At 42.8% G+C, this 22,013-nt stretch overlaps 1 protein-coding gene across 4 annotated transcripts in view; it reads right to left on the minus strand.

Annotated features, from left to right (window-relative positions):
• Positions 1 to 22,013, minus strand: part of KCNIP4 (potassium voltage-gated channel interacting protein 4) — a 396,014-nt gene that overhangs the window by 327,556 nt on the left and 46,445 nt on the right. The window lies entirely within an intron of this gene.

Consider the following 22,013-nt stretch of genomic DNA (forward strand, 5'->3'; position numbering starts at 1 on the left):
AGAAGGACTAGCATTGGAAACAGTACAGTGGAAGTTGAGTGGGGTTTAGCTGATCTTATTTTGCAATGGCCATCTTACACATTTGCATCAACTTACACTAGTTTTTGGGACTCGGGTGGCGCTGTGGGTTAAACCACAGAGCCTAGGACTTGCCAATTAGAAGGTCGGCGGTTCGAATCCCCACGATAGGGTGAGCTCTCGTTGCTCGGTCCCTGCTCCTGCCAACCTAGCAGTTTGAAAGCACATCAAAGTGCAAGTACATAAATAGGTACCGCTCCGGCGGGAAGGTAAACAGTATTTCCGTGCGCTGCTCTGGCTTGCCAGAAGTGGCTTAGTCATGCTGGCCACATGACCCGGAAGCTCCCTCTGCCAATAAAGCGAGATGAGCACCGCAACCCCAGAGTCGGCCACGACTGGACCTAATGGTCAGGGGTCCCTTCACCTTTTTAATGTGATCTCAGGATCCTTGTCCTCTACCTGGGATTTTAGACATTGAAGTTTGGATTCATTTGGAGATTTTTGCATAGCAGAGGTGATAAATACCGAGCGTATATCCCCATAGAAACAGCAGCATAACAATGCATTAGAGACAGTTTCTACCTCCATCAAGCCACAGGTACAGACTCGTTCAGTGTATGGTTTACCCTCAAATCTGCCCTGCAATAAGGCAGATGGCAGCATGTTGAATCTAGCGAGAGTAAATGACCATCTGTAGTTAGGTATTTGTAATTTTGACAAATAATTTGCTGCTCCCTCCAAACTGTACTTTTTGCAATGAGGAAAGTGGTGGGGAAATGCACAGAAAAGTGTGGGATATCACTTGCTTTGGCACATCATCTAACCTCCCCATAAGCAAATCACAGCATGAACGCTCCTTAAATGCTGGTTGTCTAGAAGTGCACTTAGGGACGTGGGTGGTGCTGTGGGTTAAACCACAGAGCCTAGGACTTGCCGATCAGAAGGTCGGCGGTTCGAATCCCTGCGACGGGGTGAACTCCCGTTGCTCGGTCCCTGCTCCTGCCAACCTAGCAGTTCAAAAGCATGTCAAAGTGCAAGTAGATAAATAGGTACCGGTCCAGCGGGAAAGTAAACGGCGTTTCTGTGCGCTGCTCTGGTTCGCCAGAAGCAGCTTGGTCATGCTGGCCACATGACCCAGAAGCTGTCTGCGGACAAACGCCGGCTCCTTCAGCCAATAAAGCGAGATGAGCACTGCAACCCCAGAGTCGGTCATGACTGCACCTAATGGTTAGGGATCCCTTTACCTTTACCTTAGAAGTGCACTTCATTGACTCAAACAGGTTAGCTACTATGCCAGTGTGCATAATGGGAGTAAAGGTAAAGGACACCTGACAGTTCAGTCCAGTCGCGGACGACTCTGGGGTTGTGGCGCTCATCTCGCTTTATTGGCTGAGGGAGCCGACATATGTCCACAGACATCGTGTTACCGAAGCAGCATAGGATTAAGAAAACTGTTATTATAATGGGTCGCTTAAATAACGCTTAGAGAGGACTCTGATCAAGTAGTATACAAATTGTATATGAATTAATACTGAAACAAATAACAAACTGTGGGAAAAAATGGTTAAAATAAGTATGAAAATAAAATATAAATATAAAAACTGAAAAAGCAAGGAAAAACAGAAGAAAATTGGGATCATAATACAAGAGGTGAACTCTCAGAGACAGAATGTAATAGAAAATTAGATTTAAAAGAGAGCTAAATAGATTTTTTTCTGTGTTGTGGAAAAGAAAAAGGCACATTACTTTACAAGAAGCAAGAAAAAATATATAACTCTCATTTCACTTGTCTAAATTGTAAGGAAATGTCTTTCAAACATTTTACTTTTCCCTGCTTCTTTTCTGTTTTGCAGGTATATTTTCCCAGATGTTTGCTTTACTTGGCAGTACATAGGTCATCTGGAAGTACAGCAGGAAACTGCAGGAAATCATAGACATCATCTTTTTTACAAACGGACATTTCACAGGTTTCCATGGTTTTGAAATTCAAGTTGTGCCTTGTGCAGGAAACAGCAAGCAGGTGCTCCTGTAGGCCAATCAGGTTGTGGATTTATCTCCTCCTGAAGCCTGATTAGCTGCTCCTGCAGGCCAATCAGGTTGCAGATTTACCTCCTCCAGAAGCCTGATTGGCTGCTCCTGCAGGCCAATCAGATCACTGACTCACTTCCACCTGGAGCTTGATTGGATGGCTCCTGCGGACCAATTAGACTGCTGCATTCTGGATCCTATTGTTCTAGGATTCAGCTCAGTACATAACAAGAGCTGAGGCGCTGTGTCTGCTCAACTTCCTATGCTAGTTGGACCATGGCTTGGAGCTCTTTGGCCCTGTGCCTTTGCAAGGCAAACCTCCATGTGCTCTGACCCCTGGGTTGGCTGCAGAGGTGGGAACTGGCTGGATTTTGGGTTTTGGACCCTGGACCTGTTGGTCTACCAGACTGCGCACTAGCATCTGTCGTGGGATTGTGGACTCCAGCAGAACTTGCCATCAGTTCGGAAGACCCTGCTCTTCAGTGTACATGGTTAAGAGTTTTGTTCCATCTCTGAAGGCAAGAACAGCTCTGCTTCAGGTTACTTTTCTCCTGTGAGAGAATGGCAATACAGTGGTACCTCAGGTTAAGAACTTAATTCATTCTGGAGGTCCGTTCTTAACCTGAAAATGTTCTTAACCTGAGGTACCACTTTAGTTAATGGGTCCTCCTGCTGCCACCGTGCCGCTGCTGTGCGATTTCTGTTCTCATCCTGAGGCAAAGTTCTTTGTAAAAAATAAATAAATAAATATTTTTATTGAAAATTTAAACAAAACATATTATCCAAAAACATATCATCCTTAATTTCTCCCCCATTTTTCCTCCTTTCCTCCCCCCACCCTCCCACACAAACCCCCACCCCCACCCCCCTGACTTCCCTCAGTTCCAGTCTTTGGATTCTCTGTAAATGCTGTTCTCTGCATGTTACAAAATTGTATTGATCCTTAAATTGTCTAACTGATTATTATCAATAAAAAGTTTGTGAATGTTTATTCAAAGCCTGCCAAGGAGTCCAGTTCACTTTGTTGCCTCTTCAAATACTTTGTATAGGGTTCCCATTCATCTTTAAAGTCACAGTTATCCTTGTTCCGTAGCTTATGTGCTGAAGCAAAGTTCTTAACCCGAGGTACTATTTCCGGGTTAGCGGAGACTGTAACCTGAAGCGTCTGTAACCCGAGGTACCACTGTATGGAGCTAAGGCACTAACGGTACATAGAGTTGGATTTAGAAGGTTTTAATAATGTATTTGGTTGGCATGCATATTTGTGGTATGATAAGGTAAAAGCACATAAAGCGTTTAAAAATCACATTGTTAGAAAAGCATTGTTTAATATTTGGATAAGATATAAGGATTTGTTAGAAAAGAAAACCCCAAGATGGTTGTCACCAATGGAAGCGAAGGCACAGAAAAAACTCAATATGGAGGCCAAATGGCCGAAATATTGGGAAATTTTGGAACAAGATGGAGACAGAATAAAATTGCAGAGCTTTGAAAAATTGAAAAATAAAGTGCGAGATTGGCTTCATTATTACCAAATAATGGAGGCATATAATTCGGACAAAAAAGTTGGCTTCCAGGTGGAAAAATCAAAATTGGAAACAGAATTGTTTGATCCAAAAATGAAGAATTTGTCAAGAATGTCTAACTTGCTGTTGAAATGGAACACTCAGGATGAAATGGTGAAATCAGTTATGATTAAATGGGCACAAGATGTTGGACATAACATAATGATGGCTGACTGGGAACAGTTATGGACCACAGGTATGAAATTTACGGCATGTAATGCCCTAAGAGAAAACTTAATGAAAATGATTTATAGGTGGTACATGACACCAGTCAAGCTTGCAAAAATTTACCATTTGCCCGATAATAAATGTTGGAAATGTAATGAGATTGAAGGTACATTCTTTCACCTTTGGTGGACATGCCCAAGGATTAAGACATTCTGGGAGATGATTTATAATGAAATGAAAAAGGTATTTAAATATACCTTCCTGAAGAAACCAGAGGCCTTTCTCCTGGGCATGGTCGGCCAATTGGTGCCAAAGAAGGATAGAACATTTTTTATGTATGCAACAACAGCAGCAAGAATACTCATCGCAAAATATTGGAAGACACAAGATTTACCCACCCGGGAAGAATGGCAGATGAAGTTGATGGACTACATGGAACTGGCGGAAATGACTGGCAGAATCCGAGACCAGGGAGAAGAGTCAGTGGAAGAAGACTAGAAAAAGTTTAAAGACTATTTACGGAAATACTGTAAAATTAATGAATGTTAGGAAAATGTTGGAATGAAGTTATATGGCTTTAGTAGAAATGTTATAAGGAATTAAGGATAAATAGATTAATAGAGTATTAAAGGGAAAATAAGGTTAGAATGTGTTAAGATAATTATAGGATTAAAAATAGAGGAAGATGGAAAGGAATTGCTGGAAAAATTAATAGAAGTGGAATACAAAAAGGGAGGTGTGAGGAGGTCGCAGAAATAAGTGAATGAGAGATAAGATATTGAAATTATTTGATGTGTTTTAAACTGTGTTTGTTTTGTTTTGTTAGTCTAATGTTAGTGTTTTGTTAGTGTAATGTAGCATTGTTGTTGTCTTTTTGTATTGTATTGTATTGTATTGTTTTTATTATTTGTAGTGTTTAAATTGTTGAAAAAGGTAATAAATATTATTTTTTTAAAAAACAACTAATGGTACATAGAGTTGTCTCTTGCCAGACAGTCCTTAACTGTCATGATACATATTCTATCATCTCCAAATGCAAGTTTATCACATAATTCTAACCTTGTGTGGGTGGTTTTCCCAGAAACCACAGAGGACAACGCATGCTTGTAGAGGCAATAACTGTCAGAAGCCGAAACAGTAAGCAATGCAATTACCTCCACAGACAAATTTTCACTGGAGACAGATGAAATTATAATAGCTTCTAACAGAAATATAGAATTTACCAGATGGTACACAGAGCTGCTGGCTTGCTGCCAGAAAGACGCTCGTTTGTCAGACGCTGCCCTGAATTTCATATCCATTTTCAGAGCCAAGCACAGCAACTCATCATATCTGCTTGGAGAACGTGTTCAGCTGCCAATATTTTCAAGTTTTAAATCTGTATCTTATGATAAACTATTCTGTAAAGTAATGAATGCGTAACTAAAACATCTTGATTCTATTATGGGGAAAGTGTCTTGCCGGGGACCTTTTTAAACAGGTACTTAGAGATTCCATAATCAGGATATAATTGGCATATGACATAATAAGTATCATCTTGGGACCTGTGAATTCTGCCAGCTCCACCTCACCAGCTGTGGAACAAGTAATTCCATTAATTTTCTCTCAGTAGCGTTAAACAACCCTCCATTATGAATCATTTTATGTCTTTAAATTCAGGACTATGCACAATCCCACCCGATCTTTGGTCACGTTCCAGTGTGACCAGGAGACTGCTATTTGTGTGTGTGTGTGTGTGTACACACACAAACTGGGGGCAGCCCATCCCGTCTCACCACCTGAGGCAAAATGGAAAGGTCCCCCTTTCTCTGCTTAAGCCTTGTGTGATTGCAGTTTCTGGTGAGATCTTACAAGAGGTCCACAAGATCTCACTGGAACCCAGAAGGCCACAGCCACTTCTTTCTGCTTCTCCGATGGCGGCGCCAGTGGCAGGAGGTTGCCTCCCTGCCATGGGAGGCGAAGCAGTGGCCAGATCTCACCAAAAGCTGCTACTGCTGCTTCTCCTCACTACCTCTGGCTATCTCAGTCAGCTTCATGGATGGGCCAACCCTGACATACACACACAACACTATGAGCTGTGTCCCTGCTTGCCAACCCCCCTACCTCCCTTCCAACTCACCAAACCACTACTTCCAGCTCCCCGAAGTCTCCTGCCCTCTCATCTCCCTCCTTACACAACAGTATCAGCCAGTGAGGAAGCTGAGGTGAGGCTCCATTGCTCTTCAAACTTCTCAACTCTGCAGGCCACTGCTGCTGGCTGAGAGGGGGAATATGTGAGGAGTGAAGAACTCAACACACACACACACATCCCTCTCAATAAGCAGCAGTGACGTGCAGTGCTGGGAGACTGGGAAGGGCATGGGGCCCAGCCTCACCAGTTGCTACTGCCACCCCCAAGAAAAACCCTTCAGCAACAGAGGAGGAGGAGGAGGAGGAGGAGGAGGAGGAAAGAGGGGAGGCATGGCAGTGAAGCAGGAGTGGGGACAGTTGCCCCAGCCTCTTCTGATTGTTTTTCCAGGGGTCATCTGGGCTGCCACTTCTGCCTTCCTTGCCCTCTGCTGCTGAGGAGCTTCACTTTTAGAGCTGTTGTCACACTTTGAGTTTGCAGCGCCATCTCTCTGTAGCAAAGCCAACTGCAGCATGACGACACACTTATATTTTTATTATATGTTGGCACATGCTGTTTGGCCATCTCAATCATTGGGTGGGGGGGGGGATGGCCACCATTGCAGTTAGCCCCTCACACCGGTCCTGAGTGATATATTGATATATCGCCCAAGCCTAGCAGATGGTTTTCCTGATGGCTAGAAGGAGGCACCTCTCGGGGTTAAGAAGAGGGGTATGGGAAATTACTGGAGTTTTGATCTGGAGAGAGGAAGACACGGAGAGCACCGGCTGGAGCTGGAACCAAAGGGCGGCTTTGTTGAAGAGCTGCATAAACTGCTCTCTGGGAACAGCAGATAACAAATCTAAAAAATTATCAAATAATCTATCAAGGCCACTGCATGCAATTTAAAATCTCTTTTAGATGGAACGTGTAGCTGCTAGGTAGGTGTGCTCCTACAATGGAAAAATGCAACTTCTCAAGGTAAGGCAAGACCTTAAGTCAGAAGGATATAAAGCATACAAAGATTATGAGTGCGCTCTCAAAGAAATACAATTTATATGCAAAAAGGGAGAGAAATTTTGAAGTCCCACTTCAAGCCTAAGGAAGCACATTCAAGCCATTTAAATGAATTCTAATGCCTTATTTGTACTTTGAGGTCTTTCTGGAGCAACATGTGAACAACCCTCATAATATAATCCTAAAGCTATCTAAGTTTTGACCAAGTAGAATACAGTCTGAGAACAAGCACTTGTAAAGGCACAGCCCAACCGTATTACATTTACTCTGAAGTAAATCCCACAAAATTCAGGGGAACTTAGAGGAGAAGTGTAGAGTTATGGAGAAGAGACTGAGCTACAGGAAGTCAACTCTCATCTAACTGAGACATGTTCATTAATTTCCACAGGCCTATGCTGAATAAAACTTAGCTGAATATTACCCAATGTACACAAAGTGCTTTGAACTCAAACTAGGATGAAAATGGCTATGCCTCCCCTCCCTTTTATCTGAGCCTTCATCCCCAGCTAAAAACTGAGGGGAATTTCCATGACTTTCATGAGCAGGTGAAATTAAGTAACTTTCAGGTGCCATAGGTGAGTTTATATTTAGAGCAGACTTGACCAAGTGTTTTTCTTGTAACAAGAAAATCAGCCACCTTGTCTTCAGAGGAAATTCTACACCACCCAAAAGTTCTACAGTCCCAAAAAAAGTCACCAAAAACGTAAACCCAGTCTTCCCCTGTCAGGGGAGATTTTTGCCACAGAAAATACTTCACCCCTGTCTTACTTTGAACACTCTACAGCAGGCATAGGGAAACTCGGCCCTCCAGCTGTTTGGGGACTACAATTCCCATCATCCCTGACCACTGGTCCTGTTAGCTAGGGATCATGGGAGTTGTAGTCCCGAAACATCTGTAGGGCCAAGTTCGCCTATGCCTGCTCTACAGTACTATATAAATAGGTACATCACAAGTAAGGCAGTGCCACTGAACAGCAACTGAATTACCACCAATGTAAACTTCACATTGCTATGGTTGACAAAATAAAAGGATGCCTTGCCCTGTCAGGCCCATGTGCAAAAGCAACAATATCCTTCCGAGATACAAATAAAAGAAAGGTGCATTTTAGATGGTTTACCACTAGGTGGCGATAATTCAACACGGACCAATGCCACCTATTCTGAATAAATGCAAAGTGCCAATTGAAAGTTGTATTCAGAAATGTAAGCTTCAGGTATAGATTTGAGGCTGTAGTCTTAAATGCAGTGGAAATATTATTTTTTCACGTGGTGTTCAATGATATTTAAATACACAATCAAAAGTTTTAACTCTCCTTCTTCTGGTTCTAAAAGTTTTAGTTCTTGCCTTTCGTTTTGTTTGTTTACTACTTTTCTGCAAACTGCTTTCGAGACCTTGGCTAGGGTCAAAATGCAATACAGTGGTATCTCGGGTTAAGTACCTAATTTGTTCTGGAGGTCTGTTCTTAACCTGAAGCTGTGCTTAACCTGAAGCACCACTTTAGCTAATGGAGCCTCTCACTGCCTTAGTGCCACCGGAGCACAATTTCTGTTCTCATCCTGAAGCAAAGTTCTTAACCTGAAGCACTATTTCTGGGTTAGCGGAGTCTGTAACCTGAAGTGTATGTAACCTGAAGCATATGTAACCCGAGGTACCACTGTACAAACATGTGTTTATAAATACAGTTTAAAAACAAGTCTCACGAAAATCAATGAGGTTTCCTTCAAAATGTATTTGCTCGGTATTAGGGAGTTAAACTATTTCAGACCAGGTGCGGCAAACATGATTCTTATTTTATTACTTATTAAATTTGTATACTGCCCTTCACCCAAAGATCACAGAGTGATTCACAACATAAAAATGAGAATGCAGAATACATAATGAAACCTGGAGCTACTTTTGAAGGGGACATGGAAACTACAACTAATCCACAATGCGGCAGCTAGGGTGGTCACTGAGAGCGGCCGCCGAGACCATATAACACCGGTCCTAAAGAACATATACTGGCTCCCAGCACATTTACGAGCACAATTCAAAGTGTTGGTGCTTTGAAGTCCTAAATGGTCTCGGCCCAGTATACCTGGAGGAACATCTCCACCCCCATTTTTCAGCCCAGACACTGAGGTCCAGTGCTGAGGGCCTTCCGGTTCCCTCGCTGTGAGAAGTGAGGTTACAGGGAACCAGGCAGAGGGCCTTCTCGGTGGTGACGCCTGTCCTGTGGAACACCCTCCCATCAGATGTCAAGGAAATAAACAACTATCTGACATCTGAAGGCAGCCCTGTTTAGGGAAGTTTTTAGTGCTTGATATTTTATTGTGTTTTTGCATATGCTGGGAGTTGCCCAGAGAAGCTGGTACAACCCAGTCCCATGGGCAGGGTATTATTATTATTATTATTATTATTATTATTATTATTGAAATGCTTTTGCTTCAGGCCTAAAGATATGTAATGAAGAAGAAGAGGAGGAGGAGTTTGGATTTGATATCCCGCTTTATCACTACCCAAAGGAGTCTCAAAGCGGCTAACATTCTCCTTTCCCTTCCTCCCCCACAACAAACACTCTGTGAGGTGAGTGGGGCTGAGAGACTTCAGAGAAGTGTGACTAGCCCAAGGTCACCCAGCAGCTGCATGTGGAGGAGCGGAGACGCGAACCTGGTTCCCCAGATTACGAGACTACCGCTCTTAACCACTGCACCACGCTGGCTCTCAATGAAGGCAACAGGCGAGCGGTTCCAGGGAGAGCATTCCACAAATGGGAAGCCGCCTCAGAAATGGCCCATTCTCACATTGCCACTCTCCTTCTAAATGTTGCCATGCAGCCTTCCAGATGTTGTGGGATTCCAATGCCCATCAGCTGCAGCCCAGCACTATTTGAAAGGCCACAGGTTTCCCCTCCTTGAAGCACTGTCTTATAATCTGTTGACTGCCCAACTCCTTATACCAATGACTAAGTAAAAGGGACGCGGGTGGCGCTGTGGGTTGAACCACAGAGCCTAGGGCTTGGTGATCAGAAGGTCAGCAGTTCAAATCCCCGCGACGGGGTGAGCTCCCATTGTTCGGTCCCAACTCCTGCCAACCTAGCAGTTCAAAAGCACATCAAAGTGCAAGTAAATAAATAGGCACCGCTCTGGTGGGAAGGTAAACGGCGTTTCCGTGCGCTGCTCTGGTTCGCCAGAAGTGGCTTAGTCATGCTGGCTACATGACCTGGAAGCTGTACGCCGGCTCCCTTGGCCAATAAAGCGAGATGAGCGCCGCAACCCCAGAGTTGTCCGCGACTGGACCTAATGGTCAGGGGTCCCTTTACCTTTACCTTTAATGGCTAAGTCAACTTCCCTGTGATCACATGCTTTCAGTGTTGACGCACAGCATGCAAAGTGCATTGCTGATTATTAATTATTGTTATGCTTCTTTCACAATCAACACAGTGCAGGCTTGGTCTTGAACCATGCAAATGTTGCATGTTGTCTTCTCTTTAGCTCAAGGAATAATTCAGATTGGGTGAGCCCACAGGGTAGGGGCATCATAGGACAGTCACTGCATATGCACACGCAGTTCCAAAGACCAGAGCCTTAGCACTGGAGAATGACTCAAAAGAACTTCATGGAAAAAAGTTCATTACCCCTCTTCTCTCATTCACAGTGGGAACCATAATCTGACAGTGAAACAGCAAGACCCTTCAGGCAGCAATCTTTCATCTATGACTATTAGATTTAGATCAGCAAAGTCTGACCCAATACAACACGGAAAGTTATTATGTTGTGTGTCCTCAGGAAGCACTTATAGCTAGAGGGATAGAATACATGAATATGTTACCTGAAGTTTCATCATCGGCTAGGAAAGCTTGCTGAGGAAAGGAAAATCAGCCAAGGTAAAATGAATTAATAATAATAATAATAATAATAATAATAATAATAATAATAATAATAATAATTTATTATTTATACCCCACCCATGTGACTGCGTTTCCCCAGCCACTCTGGGCGACTCCCAATCGAGTGTTAAAAACAATACAGTATTAAACATTAAAAACTTCCCTAAACAGAGCTGCCTTCAGATGTCTTTTAAAAATAGGATAGCTGCTTATTTCATTGATCTCTGATGGGAGGGCGTTCCATAGGGCAGGCGCCACTACCGAGAAGGCCCTCTGCCTGGTTCCCTGTAGCTTTGCTTCTCGCAGTGAGGGAATCGCCAGAAGGCCCTCGGAGCTGGATCTCAGTGTCCTGGCTGAATGATGGGGGTGGAGATGTTCCTTCAATTATACTGGACCGAGGTCGTATAGGGCTGTAAAGGTCAGCACCAACACTTTGAATTGTGCTCGGAAACGTACTGGGAGCCAATGCAGATCTCTCAGGACGGGTGTTATGTGGTCCCGGTGGCCACTCCCAGTCACCAGTCTATCTGCCACATTCTGGATTAGTTGTAGTTTCCGGGTCACCTTCAAAGGTAGCCCCACATAGAGCACATTGCTGCGGGTTCACGCAAAACTCAAGTGTCATGTGATACAACTTATGTCTGCACCGCTTCTGGGACAACTGTCCTCATAACTCGAACCTAATATTTGGGAGAGGTGGTCAAGTTTGGTGATGATACCAAACTGTTTAGGGTCATTAAAACAAAGAGATCATGAAGATCTCCAAATGGATCTCTCAGTAAAATGTCAAAGGCAATTCATTTTACACAAGGGCAAAACAATGCATGTTCGTGGAAGAAACACCTTCATTTCATATATATATATGTCATGGGCTCCGAACTAGCAGTGACTGATCAGGAATGAGACCTTGGGGTCATAGTGGACAGCTCAAGGAAGATGCTGACCAGGCGTACGGCAGCAGTGAAAAATGCAAGTTCCATGCTAGAGATATTAGGAAAGGAACTGAAAATAAAACTGCCAATATCATAATGTATAAGAAAATTTGTAAAATACAGTATTTCCACAGTGGCTCCTGTGGAAAAATCTGTTCTTGAGTGAAGGTTTCGTTAGGCAGTTGAAATGAACAGCCCTCTCTTTGAATTCATAATTCAGCAAACTTTAAAGAACACAAACAATATATATGACCCGTACAAAACCGTAAATAATGTAGCTCTGCTAACAAATAAAGCTTGTGTTTCATTCATCGGATTGCTTTCTAAAGAGTTAGTGTGAAGAGTGTTGGACCAAGATTTGGGAGAGAGGGTTCAAGTCCCCACTCAGCCATGAAATTCACTGAGCGGCTGGGCAGACAAAAGATGAACAGGTTAAATCGGTTATGATAAAGTGAGCAAAGGTCCTAGGACATAACATACAAATGGCAGATTGGAAGAGGTTTTGGAAAACGGATCTGAAATTCTCAGCATGTTGTACGCTGAAAGAAAACTATATGAAAATGATATATTTGACTCCTACTAAGTTATCTAAAATGTACAGAACAAGTTCAAATATCTGCTGGAAATGTAAAGAAAAAGAGGGTACATTTTACCATATGTGGTGGACCTGTGAGATAACAAAATCATTTGGGGAAATGGTATACAACAAACTGGAAAAACAATGTTTAAAATAACATTTGTCAAAAAACCAGAAGCTTTTTGTATTAGGAATTACAGGAACCGACATTCCGAAAGACCAGAAAAGACTGCTTATGTATGTGACAACAGCTGCACAGATGTTACTAGCCCAAAAATGGAAAGAAACAACAGTTCCAACTAGGGAATAATGGCAAGCCAAATTGTTGGACTATGCTGATATGGCAAAATTGAACGTGAGACGCAGGAATCAAGAAGACAAGGACTTTTAAAAAGAGCGTGGAAAATTCATAATATATTTAAGAGTCCATTGTAAACAATTAAAAACAGTAGCTGGACTTTAAGAATCACTTGTAAAAATAAAATTAAGAAGACTGAAGGTGACTTGGAGAAATGAAAATTGTGGAGAACATATTGATATGTAGCTGTAGAGTAATTGTTGAGGACCCATGCAGGGGACAAGGGGAAGTCACGAGATTCAGAGAATCTCAGAAATTAATTATGTAAAAAAAAAAAAATCTTTTTCTTTTTCCTATTTGTAAAAAACAATATAGAATATTTCAAAAAAGAAAAAAGAAACTCACTGAGTGACCTTAGGCCAGTCACAGCCTCTGAGCCTAACCCATCTCACAGGGTTACTATGAGGAGGAAACTGGAGATGGGAAGAGCCATGTATGATACCTTGAGCTCTTTGGATGAAAGGTGGGATATTATCCCTTTCCCCCTCCCCAGGTACAGTCAGACTGCATATCTGGCAACATTCTCAGCCAAAAATACTGGAATCTGTATTTCAGAATCAATACAATTAAGTGTTCCATGTGGTTTACACTCCCAGATTGTAGCCTATATATGTAATTTAACCAATGGCCATATGTATTCTTAGGGATCAGAAAGATTCCATCAACATGACTTGGGAAGACAGGCGAACTAATACCAGTGTACTGGAAGAAGCAAAGATCACCAATGTCAAAGCAATGATTCTTCAACATCAAATTCATTGGACTGGTCATGTTGTGTGGATGCCTGATGATCGTCTTCCAAAGCAACTACTCTATTCCGAACTTAAAAATGGAAAGCGTAATACTGGTGGTCAACAAAAGAGGTTTCAAGACTGTCTCAAGGCAAATCTAAAAAGAATGTAGTATAAACACTGACAACTGGGAAACTCTGGCCTGCGAGAACTCCAATTGGAGAACAGCCTTTACCAAAGGTGTCATGGGCTTTGAAGACACTCAAACTCAGGACGCAAGGGAGAAACCTGCTAGGCATGCTTGGCAACTCCACACCGTGATCAACTCCTGCCCAGAAACCATGTCCCCACTGTGGAAGGACGTGTGGATCCAGAATTGGCCTCCACAATCACTTATGGACTCATTGTTAAAACCGTATTTATGGAAGACAATCTTACTTGGCTACGAGTGATCGCCAAAGCAAAGCAATTTTAATAACAAAACAAATGGCTACTTTAACATTGTTTTCTTGCCTGGTTACACTCTGTCATTATTCCTGCTACTGCCTGCCCAGCCATACGCCATACAAATGGATTTCAGTCTATTTTGTTAAAGCCAACTAATTAGATACATTGGAAAGGGAAAAGCAGCCCACCCAGTCAAACCTCTTTGCGCCAACAAACTGGCCTTCGACTGTCAAAGAGCTTCCCGCAATCTGTACCATCTGTGCTAGCAGCTGGCACCAAACTCCAAAAATAGCTCTTCAATTACATTATCCAATTAGATTTTAGTGCAAAATCAATTGTCACTTAAGTGATTTATAATAATTTTTTTTCTTTCAAAAATCAGTTTTCCTATTTGGTTTCTGCAATGCGATATTTGCAATCGAGACTTTTTTATACTTGTTTATTCCATAACCCGGAGCCTCTTTCTGCAAGGCTGCCCCCAACGAAAGCCCCAGGGCTATCGAGAGGTACGCAACTGAGCTACCAATTGAGAAGGCTGCCGTTTGCAACCTGCCTCTTCCCCCACCTCCGCAATCTGTGATATGGCGATAAGAATCCTGACCTACAGCTGTGTTTCTGAAAGGCATCAACAAGTGAAAAGCTTTGAACATCTGAAAGGACCGCATAAATGCAAAGTATTATAATCATCATTATAATCAGTTCAAGCCAATGCTAACAAATACGGTGGAGTTCATGAGCTGTTCATTCAGATTTGGTGACTGAACTAAGAAAAGTAATGTGTGTGTGTCAATTTATGGCATCATTCTATTTGCTTAAAGTACTAAATTCTTGCCTTTCTTGACCAAGGTGGCTAACAATCACATTTAATAAAAGTTACAAGTGAAAAGCAGAAAAGATGGAATGGGGGGTGGGTGCCCTTCACCACACCAGTCAGAGTTTCTATCCTTAACAAAAGACAGATCTCACGAGAAAAACCATGCAAATGTGACCTCTTTGCAGTCAGGTCCTGCCTCATACTTTACATATCATTTGCAGGATGGGGTCAGTGTCAGGCCAGGCAGTGGTCTACTAAGTTGGCAGGGGGACAACGACAAGTTGGAATATTCAGGAAGTAATGAACTACAAAGTACACACATTAAAAGTCATATTGTCTGAATTGCTAAATAAAAAGTGCTTTATAAATTTAATAGTAGTTGTAGTAACAACAACAACAACAACAACGAAATGAACAACCTTCATAATCAAAGTACAGTAACATATTCATGGTGCCACTGCAGAATATTGCCTTTTTAAGTGGGGCGTTTGCATGGGGAAGTGTAGCAGATTTTATAACTTAAACATTGTCAATTCTTTATTTTTTGCTTATTCTGCAGGTGAAATCCTGAATATATTTAGTCTCGGTCAACTCACAAGCACAGCAATACAGCCACTCAACCAAAACTTTTCCTAGACAGAATGGTTCTGACCTGTTTCCTTAAAAGAAATTTGAGTTGTGTTCTGATTCAACATAGTCAGTGAGATTTCTGAGTAAGCTTGGAAAGGATTAGGCCTGGACCTAACCAGAGATCTGAAACTGGGGCTGTCTGCATGTAAGTCATGCATTCTGTCTCTGTTGTACTGTGACCCCCAATTTGAACCTGTAAACTAGAATTGTGTCCTGAATGAGACTATAAATTTCATTCCATTATCTCCAGGATCAGCGGAGAAACTGTATTACAAATAATGGGTGAGTAGGCCAACTGCTTGATGCTATTGTTGTTACTGTTTTATTATCATTTGTTTTATATTAAGAGCAGCACTTAGCAGTGATGACTGAAAGGGAAGATACAGCAATGTGAAACTAAATTGCAGTAAGCACAGCACGCCAAAAGATTTATCCATCTTTACATACATAAAATTGTTTTAGGAAACCAATTTCCAGCACATGACAAATCAATTTTACAGAGCATCGAAGTTCACCAGATGACGACTGTGCAAGAGCAACTGTTAGCAATAAAAAGATTACAGTGGTACCTCGGGTTACAAACTTAATTCGTTCTGGAGGTCCGTTCTTAACCTGAAACTGTTCTTAACCTGAAGCACCACTTTAGCTAGTGGGGCCTCCCGCTGCGCTGCCCCCGCACAATTTCTGTTCTCATCCTGAAGCAAAGTTCTTAACCTGAGGTACTATTTCTGGGTTAGCGCAGTCTGTAACCTGAAGCGTCTGTAACCTGAGGTACCACTGAACAACATAAACACCTCCAGGTGTTTGATGGATTAAAAGCTGGCATGGCACTTGTGCCAACATCTATTTAATTTGTTCTGATGCTCAGAGTTCATGTTTTCAACCTTGGCCTGAAGATGATTGATTGTTTTCGCCTATGTAGAAAAACTGCCTTGGACAGTGTCACAGCAGCCGGTCAGCCCCACGTCATACGGTTCCATATTAATAGAGTCCCCTGGTTAGGAGCACAGGACAACAGCAATTAGGACTCCAAAACTGCAGGGATTTATTCCAGAGGAAAAGGAAAACAACACAGTCAGGGTCCGATCAACTTCACCCTCTCATTTTCTTGCACAGTTCCAAGGTGCACCTGCGTATAACCCAAGGTGAAATGTTAGTCAAGATAACCCCAAACTGGTAGTTGTTGCACGAATGAGCTCAGATATGTTTATATTCACTTGATTTGATATGTGCTAATTGGCTTGCTTATCTGTGGGTCTCAGGATGCTGAGCTCTAGGGCCTAGAGCGGGCAGAAGCTTCGGGCAGCTGCCAGCTATGGCCTCACTAGCCAGGTGTGAGGGGAAGTTCTGAGCAAACTGAAAAATATTGATCTGTGTGTAAAGGACGTATACACGTTTGATTGTGTGTGGACAAGCCATCTCCTCCTGCTGTGTCCACCCCACATCTGTAGAGGCTGGGAGACCTGGCAGACTAGTTTTATCTCTCTATTTTCCATCTGTGTACAAACCAGGTTCCTTGCTACAGCCATACAGTGGGGTCTTTTGCACTGTCAGTTACACAGCTGCTTTCAGGGATGAGGAATGCTGAATACCCCCCCCCCCAAGACACAGATCCTGCAGGAACAACATTCGAAAGCCTCTCAGTATCCTCCTTTTATGATCACTTCTTGCCTTTTTACACTATTAAGTGCAATGTGGCTGCAAGTCTAATTGTAGATGACGTGCAGCAAGTTCAAAATACCCATAACTATCTACATGAGAGAGCAGTCACACATCCTTCAGTGACAAGTTGGATTCTGATGGTACATTCATTTCATACCAATCTGTCAGATGCTTGGCTTCTCCTAAGCATCAGCTATTGCTCCTCCATCTGTCCACCCCATTTTATACTTTTGAAAATTCAAGTCTCCTTCAAACTTTGTGTTGGTGGAGACTGTTTTCCCAATGTGCCTTTTAATTCCCTAAAAGATAATGATGCATTTGTATCAATAAGGTTTTCTGGTTATTTGTGCTGTTTAGCTACTCATCGTTACACTGGAAGGAGAAAGATCATTTGGGTTGCTCTGAGTCGATTGCACTGGCAACAGCAACAACCTATTCAACTCTGTTCGCTGTCTCTCGTGACAAAGCTGCTCTGCTTTGGAAATCACTTCTCTGCTTAACCCATAGGACACGAGTGTCCTGACCCTGGACCAGTGACAGTATAGAATGCAGAGTCCAAAGATGCAGTACTATCAGTTGATTACAGATTCAATTTTTGTATATAAAAAAATGCCTATGTTTTTAGAATCGTGTTGAATAAATTATACACAGAGTGGCTTAACTGGTGACCAGAAGCTGCTTCTCTTTTTCATCATAGCTCCAATAATTGTTCAGAAAGCTATGCTATATTGGGGATATTTCACCCCCAATCATCAATATCTGCTGCATTTCCACTTATTGTTTCCCTAGAGAAATAGTCGACCATAGAAACAGATATTAATGTTCCTTCAGAACCTCCTGAAACAGCTGGAGAGAAGGGATACACTCCATCAGTAAGTTTTCCCAGCGAAATGAATGAGAGCTCAGAATTTCATTGAGCCTCATCACTTTTTCACAAGATCCTGAATTCCAATGGCCTCCAGAACTTTTCTCTTCTGTTTTACTTGAACTTCAAAAACTTCAAACATAAATCTGTTATTCTTAAGATGCCAGAATATTCTTCCGATTGTTTGCACTGCAAAAGACTTGACGTGGCTACTTTTCCGAAATCAAGTTAGATGCTTCAACTCAAAAGGATGCAATCCACACACTTGCAGATTGCATGGATATATCCATCTAAATGTTTCAGATGTAATTCTCAGACCTCATTAGAAGAAATCAGCTAGCATTCCCTCCTTAATAATCAAGAAGGCAATCTGCTCCTCAAGGTTTGGCTTGATGACTTTCTATATACCCTGCTGCCTCCTTTTCTTGATTGAGCCTAACTGAAGAGTGTCCTGTGGGGTGGAGCTCTCTTTCCCCTGAAATCACCCTTTTCAATTCTGAAACTCTTAACGGTGACACATCACCAAGGCCAGGCAGTCCTCCGCTAACACAACTGGTATAAGTAAGTACTGTTGCCCTGAATGGATCTCACCTGGCAGAGTACCCAAAGGATGAGGCTAAAAACATCCAGTATCACAGGCACAGTTGTCAACCGTCCCTTATTTGGCAGGAAAGTCCCTTATCCCAGCGCTTTGTCCCGCTGCTGTCCCTTATTGATGATGTCCCTTAAATTTCCCGGGTTTCAAAGGAAGCAGCTCCTCTCCCTCCCTCCCTGCCGGCCAGGGAGGAGGGAGGCTCCAACTGTGTTGCTTGGCTGCGTTGCTCACCCAATAAGGAGTCTAACAACAACTGGGGGGTGGAGCTTGCATGCCTTGTGCCGATCAAATTGGCCACGTTGCCTGGGGACTCGCCTTTGCTCAGCGCTTCCCAGCGGAGAGGTGACCGTGGTTTTCCCTGCTGCATCCCCTTTGCCGGGTTGCTGCGCTGTGGGAACCACTGCTTGAGGCTTCGTTTGGCTGCTGGCTGGGCTTTCTACCTTTGGCTGGGAAGGGCTCAGAAGTTAAACATAGCTGTGCTCTGAAAATCCCTTATTTTGGCTGCTGATCCCTTATTTTCGAGGCTGCTGGTCCTTTATTTTCAAATCTGTAAGTTGACAGCTATGATCACAGGTTTCCTCACCACCACAAATTTAATTACTGTCTCCCCCCAATTGCGTCTAGGCAATAGTGTCTAAGCCCTTCAAATGAAAGGGTTAAGAATTTAATCATGCTTTTCAGTATTCAGCTCTCTGTTCTTTTTAAAATAGAAGCGACAGATGCTGGCAATACTTAGCAGAGCAGTCAATCCTAGGGGTCAGGTCATCTTAAGAGGGTTTTTTTAAACAATTGTTAATGATTAACTTATTCTGAACTGAAGGTTAAATCATCTAAATTTTGCTAAGAGTCAGGTGCTCACCTTGATTGTACCTATTGCACAACCCTATGTATCTTTAGTTGGAAATAAGTTGTACTGTGTTCAATTGAGTTTCCAATGAGGTTATGAAAACTGTCCACACACACCTTGACTGTGAAGAAAATACTTGAGTTATTTCTAAATTTGAGTTGAGGGGATCTGGAAGTTTCTACCCAGTGGTGATATCTCAGACACCCAGATCCCAAGCTGTTTAGGACGTTAAAAGTTAAAACCAGCACCTTGATTGAACATCTTGATTGAGCCTGGAACAAACATGTAGATTTCATAAGGTCAGAGTAATATATTCTGATCAACCAATAATCTGATTACAGGTAGGTAGCCATGTTGGTCTGCCGTAGTCAAAACAAAATAAAAAAAAATTCCTTCCAGTATCACCTTAGAGACCAAATAAGTTTGTTATTGGTATGAGCTTTCGTGTGCATGCACACTTCTTCAGATACCTTGCATGCACACGAAAGCTCATACCAATAACAAACTTAGTTGGTCTCTGAGGTGCTACTGGAAGGATTTTTTTTATTTTGTTTCAATAATCTGATGATAGCATTACATGCAATTTCAAGTTCCAAATGGTTTTCATGGGCAGCTGGAGGCAACTAGAACATAATTTACTGTCATAAGATCCAACATAAGACCAAAGAAAATGGTAGCTGAGGAATACCTGAGCCAACAAAAAAAGGGCCAGCTCAGAAACTACACACCTGATATAATAACCTCATTAGGCTGCACATCTAATCCCAGAACATGAAACAAGAGTGTTTCCCCTTTATATGGAATAAATTGCAGTTCTCATCCATCCAGTCCTTCAGAGCTGGCAAGACAAATGGTTCAGTTTTTCCACAGAATCCAAGGGAAGCAGTTCATTCACAATTATACCTGTGCGAACCTGGTATAAATTGCTGTCAAACTGTAGCATCACACCGAGACTGAGATGGTAAACCTGTGTCTGGGATACTCTACTTTAAGCTGCAGCTGCAGTGGCGTAGCGTGGGTTGTCAGCACCCGGGGCAAGGCAAGTAATTTGCGCCCCCTAACCTGCCAGCTGCCAGCTTCTTCTTGCTGCTGCCTGGTCTGGTCGGGTGTGGTTCTCTCCCACGCTCAGCGCTGCGCTGGGCGGCCGCTGCACTGTCCCTCCCCGGATAGTCCCTCGCTCTCTCTGCTCACCGCACGCCTGACACCCACCCCCTCCACAGTGGGCGGCGACCTGGCGGCTCGGATCGGATTCGCACAGCCAGCACTGCAGTGAGAGAGAGTGAGTGAGCCAGGTAGGGGCAGAGAGCTGCGAGTGTGAGCGCCCCCCCCAGATGTTGCGCCCGGTGCAGCCGGGCCCCCCTGCACCCCCCACGCTATGCCACTGTGCAGCTGTTAGCTCACATGACTACCTCTCCACATCAAAAAGTCCTCAGACACAGGAAATTGGGACTTCAGGTAGTCTAGAATCTTTCTCCCTGAAGCACTACCTTCCCAAATGCAGGGGATATTTTTTAACACACATTTTTATTGTTTTTTTAACCAACTACAAAGACAATAACCATTAAACACTTATCCAGCAGTACAGATAACGATGTTTGTTTTATCCATTGTCTCTGGACATATGGCAGAATATTCCATTATGTGAGCCAACTATAGTCTGAAGTGGCACAACCCAGACAGTGAGTTTGCACCTCACTGTGTACTACTTCCGGTACCATAAAAAATAAATAAAAACATTATTATTATTATAATACTGAGTACTACACTTTCACTGTTCAGTTCAGCATGAATTCTTCATTGAAAGATAGGTGGCAACGCACTGATGATTAGAAGCAAAAACTTGTGCCAAGTTCAAGGTTAACGTCAAGAAGATTTCTCATGTAAGTTGAAGAAATACAGCCTACCAAGCAATGGATTCCTGGCTGGGTGGCTAGACCGGTAATCAGTTTTATTCTGGCCCACCTCTGGGCTATATAAAGAGATAAGGATATGCAAGGGCAACCAGGGCAGGACTTCAGGGCTCCCCAGCCCAGCCCCCAAATAACCACCCAGGGAGTGGCAGATGATGGGGAGAATGCAAACAGGCCCTGTAGTGGCAGCATCAGAGGTGAGAACTCAGAATGAATGAATTTATTCGTGTCAGCCATCGGCCATAGCAATAAAACAACAATACGATATACAAAGAATAGAAATAAAAAGTCAATTATATAAAATACATTTTGGGGTTTTGAATCAATAGTCAAATAGTGGGTCTTATTCTGATTGCCCCGGCTAAAAACCTTGCAACCTTTGCTATCACCTGCTCATCTTGAACTGCCAAGACAAAGGACACTGTGGCAGTGGCTGGGTGACTCAGAATGGACAATAAAAGAGGGGTGATAATCTCATTCCTCAAGTCTTCATAAGGGGTGCAAGACGGAAGGGCATGTGCCACTGATTCAGTACTGCAGGGACATAAGCGTTTTTCATGTGGAATCTGTTGGAATTTTCCCTCAAGTGCAGCCGAGGGCAAAACATTCAATCTTGCGAGAGTAAAAGCACGGCTATAGTTTAGAATTGCTAGGTTATGCAGATAGGGAGCCAGAGAGTCGAAATGGGAAGGTGGAAAATAGTCATTCCATGGGCAAAATTTTCTTATTGTAATCAAGTTGTTCTGATACTCGATATCATTTAGGCGCTGACAAATTAGACTGTTTGCTTTACTAAAACCCAAAGTGAGTAGCTGTTGTGGTGATAAACCAGAAGAGTGAAGTTTTTGATAGACAATTTTAGTCCAGGCGCTC

Source organism: Podarcis gaigeae (genome assembly GCF_964106915.1).
Source record: "Podarcis gaigeae genome assembly, chromosome: 9".
In the NCBI taxonomy this organism is placed as follows: domain Eukaryota; kingdom Metazoa; phylum Chordata; class Lepidosauria; order Squamata; family Lacertidae; genus Podarcis; species Podarcis gaigeae.